Source organism: Malaclemys terrapin, chromosome 9 (assembly GCF_027887155.1).
Source record: "Malaclemys terrapin pileata isolate rMalTer1 chromosome 9, rMalTer1.hap1, whole genome shotgun sequence".
Taxonomy (NCBI): Eukaryota; Metazoa; Chordata; order Testudines; family Emydidae; genus Malaclemys; species Malaclemys terrapin.
The window spans coordinates 62,379,204-62,395,011 of NC_071513.1; positions in this window are offsets into that span (position 1 = coordinate 62,379,204).

Sequence of the window (15,808 nt, forward strand, 5' to 3'; positions counted from 1 at the left end):
GGCCAGGAAAGGGGTTGGAGCTCAACTGCACCTGGCCCAGGTGATGAAGCACCCTAGGGTGAAGGGAATAAGTGTGGGGGTCACGTGACAAGAGGCAGCATGTGACTAGGACTCAGGCCTGCTGAGAGATAGAAGGGCAGGCTGTGCTCAGCCAGGAGAGAGACCCCAAGGGAAGCGGGCATGGGAGGGGCTTGGAGCATCCTTTAAAGGTCAGGGACAAGCTGGGAAGGGGCCAGGCTGAGCACTAAGGACCAGGCCCTAGGAGGGAAAGACAGGGCAGTTTAGGAGATGAGGCAGATAGTCCAGTTGGTTTCGGCTCCCAGGACCAGACATCCAGAGGTGAAGGTGATTGTCCGGGCTTCTGTCCTTCTTCCCCAGTGTAGATTTGATAGTGGAGAAGACTGATGCCGTAAGGGGGAAGTGAGTTACCCCAAGGTCACCCAGTGAGTTTATATCACGAATGCATACTCGGAAGGATCCAATAGAAACATGGATTTTCCAGTCTCTTCCTTCTAGGAGTCCCCAGGGCTAAGGTAAAACCCCTGCTGCCCCTCCCCATTCTGCTCACCTCCAAGATGTGCTGGAGTTTGTCTGTGCTGGGGAGTGCTGTCAGCAGGATCGAGAGCTCGTCATCCATGTTCTCTGGGCAGGCCTTGCTCAGAGCCTACCAGTGGAGGGAGACCAGGGGTCAGGAGCCTGCATTAGCACTGGTGTGCCATTGACCAGGAGCTGGCTGAGGTAAGCGCCGCCTGGCCGGAGGTTGCACCCAGAAACCCTGCCCCAGGTCGGAACCCCCTCCCACACCCAAATTCCCTCCCAGACCTCACACCCGGCACCCCAACCCCCTGCCCCAGGTCGGAACCCCCTCCTGTACCCTAATCCCTCCCAGACCCCACACCCCCACCCGCACCCCAATCCCCTACCCCAGCCCTGAGCCCCCTCCCGCACCCAAACTCCCTCCCAGAGTCCACACCCCAACCCTCTGCCCCGGCCTGGATCCCCCTCTGGCTAGCTAGCTCGATCAAATCAGCCTGGGGTAACTGGAGGCTGGGTTTTAGAGGCAGGTCCTGTGTATTTCACAATACTACAGCCACAGAATCCACCCCGGCCATTCCTGGCCACAGAATCCGGCTCCAGATCTTACACTTTCATTTACCAATAAAATAAAATAAGAATAGTTTCTTGCTCTGCTGGTTTTGAAGAAACCTTAAAGAGATGAATCAAGTGTAAACCAAGGCTCTGTATCCTTCCTGAGTCCGTACTGCTGAAGAAATCGTTTCGGGAGGGTGGGGGAGACGCTGCCAGATCCATCTCAGCGAATGTTAATTATGAAACCCATCAGTGACAATTTAAATGGGAGATTTCAAAGAGCCTAAGGGAGTTTGACACCCGACTGTGATTGGAATTCAGTGGGATTTAGGCACCCAACTCCCTGTGGCGCCTTTGAAAATTCCAGACATCCTATCGAGGGGCTTGTCTTTGGGGCGGAAATTGTCCCGAACTATCCTGGTAGAATGAGAGCACTGTGGTTATACTGCCCCTCCCCTCCCCAGGGTCCTCCCTCGAGCCTGAGCCCCCCCAGCTCCCCTACCCCCCAGACAATCTCCCTGTGTGCCCCTCCCCCATAGCTGAGCCGAGGGGGAGGAGCTGCTGAGCTCTGCAGGGGTAGGGGCTCAGGGCCACCTCTGGAGCTGGTTCGGCCCCTGGCCTGCCTGGGCAAGCCCCTGAGCAGCTCCCAGAGCCGCTGGAGGTGTGGGGAGAAGGGAATGAAAACCCCTGACAAGGAGGAACTGGCTCTCCCTGCTGCCTGGACTCTGGGGGCAAGGCTTCTAGGCATGAGCGAGAGATCCCCAGCTGTTAGCCGGGGCTAGCCCTAGTATAGAAGTTGGTGAGATGGAAGGGTAGAACTCCCAGCCAATTTGGGGGGGGTGCCTGGTTCCCACACGCTGCCCTGTGGTTGGCACCAGCGCTCTTCAGTCACTGCTGGGGGCTTGGCAGCCGTTACCGGAGAAAGGGATAACGAAGCTGTGTAAAGCAAACAGCCAGTCGAGCAGCACCTCCCCCACCCCGGCTGGCCCATTCCCAGGCGCTGGAGGCCTGCGAATGGGAATTGTGGGCTCACTAGCGCAGGCCGGCCTTGCGATCCCTTTGGAGAACTCAGCGTTTCTTTGGGCCCAGCGCTGGCGGGGGGGCTGGAAGGTGCATTCAGTGGATAAGTGGATCTAGGGGTGACCCCGGCATGGGGGAGAGGAGCAGAATCAGGCCCACAATGCCCTGATCTCGGATATGGCAGATGATAGAAGCTCTCCGACGGGTTCTCTACTCACCCCTCTCGACCTTCTTGTGGGCCAGGGCCCCGTTGCCCTGCACGGGGGCTACGCAAAGGAGCGCCATCATGGACAGCGCAGACAGAAGCAGGAGAGAGCTGGACTGGAACCCTGCAGGGGACAGAAACCCCTGGACATGAGACCAGGAGAGAGTTTCACAAGTGCCTAAATCCCACTAGAAGTCACTGGGATTTAGGCACTTAAGTGACTTAGCCACTCTTGAAAATGTTACCCTTAGACGCTAAGGCCAGAGTTTTCAGAGGGCTCAACTACTGGGCCAGATTTTCAGAAGAGCTCAGCTCCCAGGTAGGCACCGCAGGACATGGCTGGATGTCCAAAGGGGCTCAGCATGTGGGGGGTGGGCCCAAGTCTCTGGAGACGGGGTGAAGGCCACCATTCACCTCTCTCCCGGCCCGGCCACTGTCTCCGTCTCTGCAGCCGGCCCGATTAGCACACAGCTGGGACCCAGCTGCATGGTAAAAACCATTCAAAGATTGCGGCTCCGATTGCCTGGCTCCCGGGTCCCGGGCGGGTCAGGGCCGGCTGGAGCGCTCCCTGTGGTGGGGAAGGAGCTGCCTCCTCCCTCCCCACGCTGCACCGCTGCAAGGGGACTGCTGCTCGGAGCAACCCCCTCTGTCCCAGCTCCCCCCATCCACAGTCACTACCACCAGCCGGAGGGCAGTGCCCGCTCACCCACACAGAGACAGCAGCTGGGCAGCCTCCGGCAGGGCTCTGCCCCCCTCAGATGAGCGCCAGGTGAGAGGGGCCCAGGGCACAGAGCTGCTGTGTGCCCCACGCCAGGCATGCTGCCCCCTGCACTGCAGCCCAGCAGCCCAGAGGGGGACACGCTGCTGACACTGCAGCTGTTCTGTGGGCCCAGCTCAGGCCAGGCTTAAAGTGGGCAGAGTCGCCAGGGGCCACAGTCCTGGCCACAGTCCTGGCCAAAAAGAGTTCAAAATGGAGCCAGGTCATTGTCTGCCGGCCCATGACAGTTGCAAAATGGCAGCTTTTTGTGGGGTGGGGCGGGGCGGGGCGGGCCGGGCAGGGTGTGTGTGTGTGTGTCAAACCAGAACAGGCTAAAGCCGCACTGGAGTCCGGCACCATGCTTTCTGTCAGCCATCATTGTATTCATGTGGTGTTGCAAAGTTAGAAAGTCCACAACTAACCCCACAAGTGACCGTGATACAAATGTGCAAATGAATTAGAGAGAGAAAGAGAAACACCGTGTAAACGACACACCGAAACACACTGTTGCAATGGAAACACTTTGCCCAGACATGATCCCCAGACAGATTTCATTGGAAACACCTTCTTTTTGGAGCTGCCTGGACCCCAAATTCTTCAGACAATGTCACAGCCCAAGTAACTGTGACACGCTGCCAGCAATCTCAGGTATCCTTGTGAGAGAGAGGAGAGAGGCGTAACCCCATGGCAGGCAAAGGGTTAACGCTTTAAAGGTGAAGGATTTCAGTGAGTCTGACAAGCCAGAACTACAATGTTTGGAACTGAAGTGAAATAACAATCTGGAGTCACTCATCCTTGAAAACACGCCTCCCCTTCTCCTGACGCCTCAGAGGAGCGGGGACGCTGCTAGCTAGCAGCCGTTCACACACTGTAATAGTCTAAGACACAGAGGGCCTGAGTTCGACCTGTGACCTTGGAAAACTCATTACACTGCACCATACCTCAGTTTCCCCATTTTAAAACATGGCTTATGCTAGTTCCTTTTTGTTCTAAAGTACTTTGGCCCCAATGCCCAAAGGTACCTGGGGCAGGGCGGGAGGATTCCTGCCTAGGGTCCAGCAGAGCGCTAGGCAGGAGATCCCCGCCAGGCTCCTGGTACCCCATGGCCCCGGGGCACTCTTTACCCACCAGGAGGCACTGCCAGACTCCTAGTTAGCCAGGCTCATGCTGCAGCATGCACTTGCTGGGGGAAATGCTGCTCCGTTTCAAAGGAAAAGCAGCATGTACCTCACTGCACCCCCATCCCTTGTGCCTCGGCCAGGCAGGGTCGGGAAAGCAGAGGATGCACCTGGGCTCCCCTCCCCCTTGTGCACTTGCCCGGGCTGAGGGGCGGCACTGAGAGGAGTGCAGGCTGCCCCTCTCTATGCGGTAGTTACTGCGTCTGTCTGGGCACGTTCCTTCCTGTGCCCGGGCACTCAGGGCATATGGTGTCCCACAGGGGCCACATAGCATGCCCTGCCACTGCACCTCCCCCACGTGCCCACACCGCCTGGGGCTCTGGTGCCCACCACCAGGCTCTGGCCCTACATCTCCAGGCTGTGTGAAATACTGGGCATTTCAATAAAACTCACCCATCCCGACGCTGCAGCTGAGCGGGCGAGTTAGCAACCTGAAGCGTCCCACTTCCACATCAGAAACCAGAGCCGGGGCTCCATGCCTTTATGGGGAAAGCGCCACTCCACACCCAGCTTATCTTGCTTTCTCAACCGCTGGCCTCAAGCCTGGCCTGTGGGTAGGGAAGGAGCCCCCACCGGAACGTCTGCCCATCCTTTATTTACCGCAGATACCAGATTTCTTGGGCTCCCTCCCTCCTCCCCGAGAACGCCAACGTTTCTGAAGCCGGGCAGGTGTGAGCCAGGGATTTAATTTCTCAGTGGGACTCTGGGGCATTACCGTATCATCGGCCTTCCAGACGAAGGACGCACTAAATGGAGAGGATCAAGCCAGAGGAGATGGCAGGAACGGGGGTTGTGCAGAACGCGATGGGGGTGTAACGGTTGTGCCAGGTGGTATTGGCAGTGACAAGGACGAGAATCAGGATCTCGGGGTTCCTCTTAGCATTGCAAAGCAGAACCAGCTGGAGCGCCCCTCCCAGAAATCTGGGAAACTGACCAGCACGCCCCTAACAGGCAGCTGTTGCCCCGTTGCGAGCACTGAGTCTGTGTCTAACACACGAGAACTTTTATTCAGAGGAGAAAGAAACGCAGTATGAACTGGGGAAACCACCACAAGAGTGACTCAGCAGTATGTGAACTGTGAGTGAAACGCCCGCCCTACAATCCATTGGGCAGCAGCCCCTTGCCTCAGTTTCCCAGCTTGCGATGAGAGAGTCCAATGGACGAATGTCCCTTTGGCACACCCCTCCCATTTTCCCTCTGCTGTCCCCTTACCCGGTTTACGGGCCCAGCTCAGCAGAGTTTGAGAGTTCAGGGGGTGTTCGGGGGGGGGGGGGGGGAAAGGTTGGCCTCCTGCCCCAGGGAGAGAAGGGGTGGGCCAGGGATGCCTCTGCCTCTGCTCTGCACCGCTGCTGCTCCATGCTGCCATCTCTGCCTGGAGCTGCGATGCCGTGCTCTGAGGGGCCTCCAGCCCGGAGTGAGTCCAGCTCTTAGTGACTTCCCTGGCTAGGGGGAACCTCGCTGCTGCTCCCCCCTGTACTGTCTTTCACCACAGCACCGGCTCTATGGTGCCCAGGTCAACCTGCTTCACAGTGTTTTCAGCTCTAGGGATCACTGAGAAGAAACCAAGACTTCCAGCTGAGTCCAGTCAGCTCTGTCTTTAAGCACTGGGCAGACCCAACGTTTTGTAGGCGCCTTTCACCAAACCCACACACCCGGTGGGAACCCCTCTCCCCACCCCCCTCGGACTTTCAGTACCATTTGGTATCACTAACCCCTGCTTAGCACGTGAGGTTACAGAGACTGAACCCCTGCTCCCGCCATTGTCCTGACAGGTCACGGCCGGGTGAAGAGATACCTGACTGGGATGGGCTGGAGCGAGACTGCGCTGCTGCTGCATCTGTCCCACAGGGAAGAGGATCAAACTGGATTCATTCAGCGACTGTCAAGGTAGCTGCTCTCTGTGTCCCAGCTCTCTGGCTGGGATACAGGGGGCAGGAACTGGTGCATTAGAGGGAACAGCTCCACGTCCGTATAGTTCTGGAAAAGAGCACCCAGGCGGTTCACCCGCATGCACGCTTCTCGACCCTGCAACCTGCCAGCACCTGGCACACGCCATTGAAATGTGCAACAAAGGACACGAGATGGGACCTGTTTATTTTGTTGCACGTGGCACCAGTTTGCTTAGTGTGATGTGCTCCAGTCTGCTCATTTGGGGACCAGGTTTTGGGATGAGGGGGAGTTTGTGCTGTCACACAAACAACGAATGAATCTCCCACATGCAATTCATGCTGCCTCCTCCCCCCGCCCGCACACCCCGAATGCCAGCTGCAGCCGGCCCCATAAGTCTGGCTGCCCCAACAAACTGATAAGGCAGCTTCCAGTGGATTCTGGCTGATTCTGGCTACGCATCTGTGAGGAACTGGGACTGTTCTTACTGTGGTCTTTGAATGCTGACAGGGGAGTGTGGCTGGGATAGTCTGCATTGGGGGATGGGAGACTGACCGGAGAATACCTGAGCATGTAACATGAGAACCCAGGAAGGGGTTAGAGGCCAGGTGACAGCTTTGCCCAGGAAACTGAACAAAGGCTGTGGGAGGGGTCGCTGAAGGGAGAGTTTCAGGAGCTGGCTGGTGGAATGGCTGGGAGGCAGACAGGGCTCTGACCTCCCAAGGGGGCTGGGGTGCCCGAGGACCCCAAGATGGACCTAACTGAGGGGGTCCTGTTTTCTGCGCCTGCGGGACCTGTCTTGAACTGTGTCCCTGTCGTCTAAATAAACCTTCTGCTTTACTGGCTGGCTGAGAGTCATGGTGAATCGCAGGAAGCCGGGGGTGCAGGGCCCTGAGTCCCCCCACACTCCGTGACAGGATCACCCCCATCAGCTGGGCGTGCTGGGCCGACCCCATGCACAACAGGGGCAGCAGCGCGGCCACCCTCACGCTCTGATTGTGACTCGGGATTGTGGGGGCTTCTCACCTGTCCCATGGAAACGTGGCCAAAGGCGCCAATTGTCCCTTCATCAAAATGGCCCCATCTCCCACTGCTGCCAGCGGGGCTGAGGCCTGCGCGAGGGCTGCCCCGTCCCCACGCTCTGTCTGCATGTGGCAGGCAGGCTGCCCTCCTGACGCTGGCTGCCACCTCCCGCTGGGCTCCAGGAGGCTGAAGCCGAGCCCACAGGCAGACTGGCTGAGGCCATGGTTCAGGGCCTGGACAGCGCATGGGGACTGTGAGGGGATGTGGGGGGAAGGCTGAGCGGGTTGCAGGGGAGTGTGGGGGCAGGGATAGGGGGCAGGCTGAGGGGGACAGAGGGATATGGGCATGAGGAGACAGAGTGTGCAGGGGGAACGCTGACAGGGGTAGTAGGTGTGGGGGGCAGGGAGAAGGCTGAGGGGGCCAGGGAGTGTGGGGGGCAGGGGGAAGGCTGAGGGGGGCATGGGGATGGGGCAGAGGGGAGGCTGAGGGGGTTGGAGGTGATCATGTGGGATATAAGAGCGGCTGAGGGAGGTGCAGGGGCATGTGGGGGCAGGGGGCAGAAGAATGTGGGGGAAGGTTAAGGGGGCTGGGGTGTGGGGAGCCGAGGGAGGCTGAGGGGGGTACAGGGGGATGGGGACAGGAAGGAGGCTAAGGGAGGCAGGAGGGAGGCTCAGGGAGATGTGGGGGGCAGGGGAGAGGCTAGGGTTTGTGCACAGAGGACAGTCATAGAGTCATAGAATCATAGAATATCAGGGTTGGAAGGGACCTCAGGAGGTCATCTAGTCCAACCCCCTGCTCAAAGCAGGACCAATTCCCAACTAAATCATCCCAGCCAGGGCTTTGTCAAGCTGGGACTTAAAAACCTCCAAGGAAGGAGACTCCACCACCTCCCTAGGTAATGCATTTCGGTAGGGCTTAGGGGCCACAAACGAGACCAGGGCCCCCTGGTGCTAGGCGCTGTCCAAACACATGATAAGAGATTGGCCCCACCCCAGAGAGCCTACAGTCTACACAGACAAAAAGTGGGTGGGGAAACAGAGGCACGGAGAAATGAAGTGACCAAAGCTAAAGAGCAGGTCAGGAATAGAACCCAGGTGTCCTGACGCCCAGGCCTGTGCCCTCAACCAAACCTATACGGCTATCCTGAGGTCAGCACATCCTTCAAACGGGGACCTGTGCTCGGAACCAAATACAGGGCACGTTCCTTTTGGCTTCTTTCTGATGAATAAAGGGTAGTTGTTGTTAAAGCCCTGTGGGGTTTGATTTGCTTTTACATTAGAAATGCAGATCTTGTCCACCCTTCTTTTTTCGTGGCTGGCTCTATGGGTGACGACAGAACTACTGGGTTGACGAGGTCGGTTTATTATTATTTAACGTTTCTCTCGTGGTAGTGCTGAAAGATCATTATCAGCTGGGCCCTACTTTTGCTGGGCCTGTACAAACATACCTCAAGTGTTTAGAAGAAGGAACCCACCAGCCTCACTGTTCCTTCTCCCCCCTCTGGTGAATACTGGGTCAGCCGCACGGACAAGCCAGTCTGGTGCCTTGCTTCAGGGCTCAGTTTCTTCTTCAGCTGAGGAGAAAGGAACCATGGAACAGCAACGTAATGTCACAGTCCCGTTCCCCACCTGTCCTGTGGGGTCTTCTGGCCTTTAGAGCTACTGGTCAGGGCCTCCCCCAGTCTGCGGGGGGCCACAGGGCCTGCTGGTCTCCTCGCAGCCTCTGCTGAGGCTACAGGAGAGAGGCCTCTTCAGTTTGCAGAAAGAAAGAAATCTCTGGGGTGAGCACACAGCAGATGTCTGTTTTCCCAGGGCCAGATGCTGCCACCTTGTCACTGGAAGGGCCCGTGTGACCTCTGACCACAGATGAGGGAGGACGCCCAGCCTGGCTAGACAGATTCCTTCCTGGCATGGCTGGGGACAGAAGCCTGCAGCCAAAGCTCACACTGCAGGAAACAACCTGCAGAGGCCTTTCATCTCCCCAGGGTCAGACGTCACCACTAGGAGAGTGTGAGCGCCGGAGCACTGGGGGAGCTGGCCTGAGATGGCATCCCAGGGCACAACCACCTGTGTCAAGTCCATTCTGATTCCACGCTCGGCAGAGATGCAGGGAGCTGTGCGGTCAGGAGAGGCGCTGGTCAGAATTTGCCAGTGGAACTGTTTTTCCATCAGAAATTGCCAGCTTGTCAAAATCCAAATGTTTCGTGGGAACACGTCGATTTGGACAAACCTTCCAACAGAAAGCAGGCAGGTTTCGCAAGGAAAGCTGCTTGGCTCCCTGCCAGCTCGCCCGCCTGCCCACCTGCTTGACAGGCTGATGGGGGGCCTGGGCTTCCAGGCTGCTGAGAGAAGCCCTGGCTCCCAAGATCCCAGGGTCCCCGAAACCCTCTCCTCGCAGGGGTAATGTTCTGGTTACTGCACAGCTCTAGGAGGAGGGGAGGTATCCGATGCCCCACAAGCCACCAATCCTCCCTGCCAAGGTCCCAGTAACTACGATAGCCTGTGAAAACATCCTAACCTTTAGGTCACTCTCCCTGCCAGGTGAAAGGGTGCGAGCTGGACCCCTCCCTGCCACCAGAGTCCAGCACTGCCGAGAAAGCCAAGTGTGGACTAAACTAAGCCCCTGGTTAACCCTTTCCCAGAGGAATCCAGAAGCCACTGATAATTGCAGGCTACATGGTGACCTCTCTCTCAAGTCACTCCCCCATCCTGGAATAGGGGTCGGTGAGTCCTGGACGAACGCCGTTCAGCTGGGAACATGCTCCCCCTTCTCGTGCCGAGGACTACATGAGATGGGTGTAGTGGGCACTCCCGATAAAGGGGACAGTGTGACAGCTGCCTTTCAAATAGGCCCCAGGCATGGGGGGGCCACAGCACCCAATTCCTCTGCCTCCCCAACTTTCTTCGCTGCTTTAACGTACAATCACAACCTGCTCCGGTGACACCTCTGAATCCTGAAAGCCCTAACGCTCCCGGGGAGCAGGCCGTGCCCTGCCCTGCCCTGGCTGCCCCGGGTGTTACCTCGGAGGGAATCATTCCAGATTCCAATGAGTGGCAGGTCCAGGGAAGAGCCTTATCTGTGGGGGAGGCTGTACCAGACCCGCCCGACCCAGGTACTCTCTGCTCGGGGCTGATAAGGCTCCTTAGCAGTTTCTCTCCAAACAAATTCCAGTTCAAGACACCTGAGAGCTCCACAGCAGGGCAGCATCCCCAGAGCGCAGCAGGGCGGGGGTTAGGGGGAGCAGTCGGTAGCAGCACCTGCTCCTTGTACGGCAGGAGCGAGAAGTGCCAGCCTCTCTGCACAGAGCAGCAGCGTTCAGCCTGGGCCAGACGTGCTGCGATGATGGGTAAGAGCGGGCTCAGAGAGCCAGAGGGTCTGTGGGGCAGCGCTGGGCCCTTCTGCTCCGCACTAGGGTCGGGTGGGCGTGTTCAGCTGGGATTGGAACCCACCAGCACTTGTGGGTGCGAATGTGGGGCTGGAACGCAACGTGGGGCTCTCCCACCTCGCCTGGGGGCGACTGGGGGGAAGGGCAGAGAGACACCTGGGCTGAGACCCCAGCTCCAGGGAGACAGTCACCCCTGCCCAGCCGGGTTAAATTGCCCAGCTGTGTGACAGCCCCCCCATCCCCGAGGGGTCCCCCCCCGGTATGTCACAGCAGGGTAATGTGCGTATTGAATGGCAGGGGTTGCCAGAGACTGGCTGGGAGAGGCCTTTGGGGATGGAGGAAGCATCACTAAGGTACATGCCAACCTCCCTACAGAGGAGGGGCCGTGCCCCGCAGGTGTGGGGCAGGGAGCTGGGACACTGCGCGGTGGGTCATTGTCTGGCCCAGGCCCTTCCTAGTCGGAGGCCGAGGCCGAGGCATTTCCTTCAGGTCACCTTCCGCTGCAGCTTGGCCACGGGCCCCCATAGCCACTAGACCAGCCAGGGATCCCAAGTGGGGATTGTCACGGCTGGCTCCTCCCTGCCGCCAGCAGCTCTTCACTGCCAGGGAATTCCTGAAATCCTGTGTGCCCCTCCCCCACCCACCTCCTGGGGCTGTGAGTGCCCCCCCCTGACAGCCCCTCCCCCGAGCTCTGAGTGCCCCTGGCCAGTCCCTCCCCTCAGCCCCACCCCCCCCATTTCCTGGGGCTCTGAGTGCCCTCAGCCAGTCCCCCTCCCACACCCCGGGGCTGAGTGACCTTGGCCAACCCCCGTCCCTTCAGGAGGAACTCCCAGTACCCACCCAGCCCCCACACCTCAGGGTTCCCCTCCCTGCGGCTCTGTGGCCATACCCCCACCAGGGTCGGCTTTAGGCCAATTCAACCAATTCCCCTGAATCGGGCCCCGGGCCCAAGCCCCGGTATGGTGTACCGGCAAGAGCCGGTGCGCTGTACCAGGGTGGCCCGGCTTCCCCAGGGGGCAATTTAAAGGACCTAGGGCTCCCAGCAGGGGCCGGAGCTCCAGCCCCAGGCCCTTTAAATTGCCACCAAACCCCCACTGCTGCAGCCCTGGGGTAGGGCTGCGGGGCTCTGGGGGCTATTTAAAAAGTCCGGGGCTCCCGCTGCCTCTACCGCCCCGGCCCTTTAAATAGCCGCTGGAGCCCAGCTGCTTCCCCAGGGCTCCCGCGGCTATTTAAAGGGCCGGGGCGGTAGAAGCAGGGGAGCCCTGGGCCCTTTAAATAGCCCCCAGAGCCCTGGGATAGCGGGGGACTCGGGGGCTATTTAAAGGGCCGGGGCTCCGGCTGCCTCTGCTGCACCCCGTCCCCGCATCAGCCCCGCACCGCCTGCCCTGCCCGCAGCCAGCCCCGTCTCCAGCCAGCCCTGCATCCCCGTCTGCAGCCAGCCCCTGCTGCACCCCTGCCCTACCTCCAGCCCCGTCCCCCCGTTCTGCCCGCACCAGCCCCGCCCCCCTGCCCTGCCTGCAGCCAGCTCTGCACCCCCTGCCCACAGCCAGCCTCTGCCGCATCCCCTGCCCTGTCTCCAGTCAACCCCTGCCGCACACCCCTGCGGCGCTGCCCAAAGCCAGCCAGCCCCACACACCCCTGTTTCCAGCCAGCCCCGCACCCCTTGCCCTGCCTGCAGCCAGACCCTACCTCCAGTGAGCCCTGCCCTGCCTCCAGCCAGCCCCATGTCCACTGGTGCCCTGCAGTTCCCAGGGCAGTAACCCTGCACACCTGCTTCAATGAGGGGGGCAGGGAGCAGCTGGGCCCCACACATGTGCACACCACTAGGGTGACCAGACAGCAAGTGTGAAAAATCGGGACAGGGGGTGGGGGATAATAGAATCCTATAAGAAAAAGACCCAAAAATCGGGACTGTCCCTATAAAATCAGGACATCTGGTCACCCTAGCACACCCCCGGGGAGTGGCGGGGACCCACACACGTGAAACGGAGCTCATTAATAACTGATCAACAGCATATATGATGCAATGTACATAATATATAATTTTATTATTTATATAGTTATGGAAAGTAAATAATACATGGAAGAAATGAAAGGCTTTTTTTTACATTATTTTTTTTGTTAGTCATCCCTGCCGGGGCCCCGCCAAAAATGTTCGAATTGGGCCCCGCCCTTCCTAAAGCCGGCCCTGCTGGAGAGAACAGGAGGATTCAGTCAGCAGGGGCTGCCGATCTGTCCCATTCACCAGGGCTGCCATCCTGCGGCTTCCGCATTAGTGGCTGGGGTGACTTGGGGAAAGGTCTCAACCTCCCCACATCCCACTTCACTGCTGCCAGAATCCCTCCTGACCCCCTGCTACAGTCCCCTCCCTACCCAACCTGGGTGGGGCTGGAGGAGAGGGGTCTGAGAACTTGAGCTGTGGATTGGAGGTGGAACAGCTGTCAGGGGCACTGAGGGGGAAGTGGCAGGAGCTCCCCGTACAAGGAGGGCGGTTGCCACTGGAGGTCACTAGGAAGGACAACAAGACTCCATCCTGGGGGTCAGGAGGGGGAATCCATCCCTCAGAGGTGGGCAGGGGCTGGGTGGAAATGCTGCTGGTTCCAGGGGCCGTTAATCCCCCCTGATTCCTCGGAGGCGTCTGAGTCTCAGACAGGTTCTCGTTTCCTTGCAGCAGGAGGACGTCACGGCCAATGTGATGCGCCAGCTCCGTATCATTCGGCACTTGCGCCAGGTGCCCGAGGCGCTGCAGGGCCTGTGCCTCTGAGGCCACCAGCAACTCCCACTCCCTGCTGCAGGTACTGCTCTGGCTCTCTGTAAATGGGGAGCTAGTGGAAGGAGAAATGGAGCCCCCTGGCACTCACAGAAAGCTGATTACAGAATGAGCCCGAACTGAGAGGCACCATATCCACTCCCCTAAAGAGCCAGACTTCAGTGGTGATACACCCCAGCTGGGGTAGCAACAGGACTGAGAACGAGGTAGGAAGTTCAGAGCAGCAAGGAAAGCCTGGAGGGGAACTTGAGAAGAGAGGTTGGAAAAGTGCAGCAAAGAGAAAGGTGCAGACCTAGCTGTTGGGTCCAGGGCCCTGAGCTGCTATCAATGTCAGGGTGGGACTGGGTTCCCCTACCGGCCCCAGAGGAGGCGGTGTACACGCACCTGGAGAGGGTTCCCAAGCCCAGCAAGGGGGCTACAGGCTGAGCAAGTGCCCCAGCGATGGCAGAAGGACTTCTGTCTGTGGAAAGACCTCTTTGGACTTTTAGTGTCAGGCAAGCTGGGCCCCAGAAGGGTGGACTAAAGGTGGTGACCTGGCCGGAGTTACCAGGCAGAGAAACTGCTGTGGTGCTGGAGCGACCATGGATGGGGGACGCTAGCCCAGCGAGAGGGCTGTGATGCCATGCCTGGCCGCGGGGGGGCACCTAATGATGAGTAGATTCATTTATGATTGGCATAGTTGGCAGGATTGAGTTCCCCCTGTGATCCGTGAGGGAAGTCTTGGTTGCTGAAGGAATCATAGAATATCAGGGTTGGAAGGGACCTCTGGAGGTCATCTAGTCCAACCACCTGCTCAAATCAGGACCAATCCCCAGACAGTTTTTTGCCCCGATCCCTAAATGGCCCCCTCAAGGATTGAGCTCACAACCCCGGGTTTAGCAGGCCAATGCTCAAACCACTGAGCTATCCCTCCCTCAAGCAGGTGTATCAAGGGGCCAAGCTGGTCACTGGATTTCCCACTTCAGTTCCAGGGACTGGCTAAGCAGCCAAAGCAGATCTAGGGGTTTCTCCAGAGCTTCTAGAAAACCAACAGACGCAGAAGGAAGTGCAGGTGCAGCTACAGACGCAGCAGCAGCAATACCTGTGAGAGATCCTGCAAAGGGAAATCAACCCAGGGTCTGCTATGCCCATGGACAAAAAGAGCAGAGAAGGAGAGCATGCCTGGGCTGTGCTGAGAAGGTTAGCCCAGGGAGAAGGGCATGAGAAAGTGTACAAGCGTGGCCTAATTCCAAGATGGGAGCAAGAGTTCTTTGTTTTGGGGGCAGAGAAGCAGGCCATATCAAAAGACACGGCCTGCTTAGGAAATTGCTGAGTGGCTGAACGAGGGGCCAGGGCCCTAAGAAGTTAGAAAGAAAGGAGAAGGTGTCCTCTGACACAAACCCCCCATGAGGCAGGTAAGGTGGACGTGGCTGGCGTGGCCATGGACCTTGCAGACCCTCCACCAACACACCCTGTCGGGTGTTGCAGGGAGATGAAGGACGAAATGATTGGCCCAGAGATGAAGCAGACTGGAGGAGGAACAAACACAAGGGTGGAGCAGTCCATGGGGGGTTCTCAGACCCTGACCGAAAAGGTTTTGGCATATGCAGCGGCAGTAGCAAAAAGGCAACAGAAGACGCTAAAGGCTTCAGAAGAGGCTCTGCAAGCAGCTGTTCATGAGACTGAGTGGCTGCAGGAAGAGCGTCGGGATACTGCAGAAGAGAAGGTTTGCCCCGAGCGAGCTGGCAGTGGAGCTGCAGACACTGCGCACAGGCTGTACAAGCGCGCAGCCGGTGACAGCGATGAGATGAGGAGGGATGAAGCTTGGAGAAGAATAGAACTTGCCCCCGCGTGGGCCAGGTTCTAAGGAGGAGGGTATATAACGGGGGACTTGGCCTGTGGGCTATAAAGCCTGGAGCTAGGCCAAATGGATTACAGAGTGAGCTCCAGCTGAGGGGAATCCTGGGGAAACCGCAACAAAGGTACAGGAGCAGGCCTAGCTGTTCGGTACAGGGCCTTGTGGCAGAGCCTAGAATCCAGGGTAGGACTGGTTCTCCCACAGTCTCTAAGGAAGGGGATGTACAGGGCCATAGGAAGGGCTACCAAGGCCAGCAAGGGCAGGCCGAGCCAAAGTCAGGCTGAGGAAAATCCCCCAAGGGACAGAGGATCTTGTTTCAGTTAAAGACATTTTTTGACTTTTCGTTTGGGATGAGCGCGACCCAGGAAGGAGTGGACTAAAAGATGGTCGCCTGACCGAAGGGCTGAGTTCCCAGCCAAAAACCTGCTGGCGGGCGTGCTAGCCCAAGAAATCTGTGACCCCAGGCCTTGAAGGAAGGGGCACCTATCGGTGAGTGACCTCTGTTACAAGCCTGCTTCCATTGTGGAAACAGCCTGGTATTGGAGAGTGGTGGGGATGGCCTGTGGGCGAGGATGGCTGGAGGAGTCATACAGTCCTGCCACTGAGCGGTAACGTGATCCTGGCCAGGTCACTCCCCCACCTGGTGCCTCACTTTCT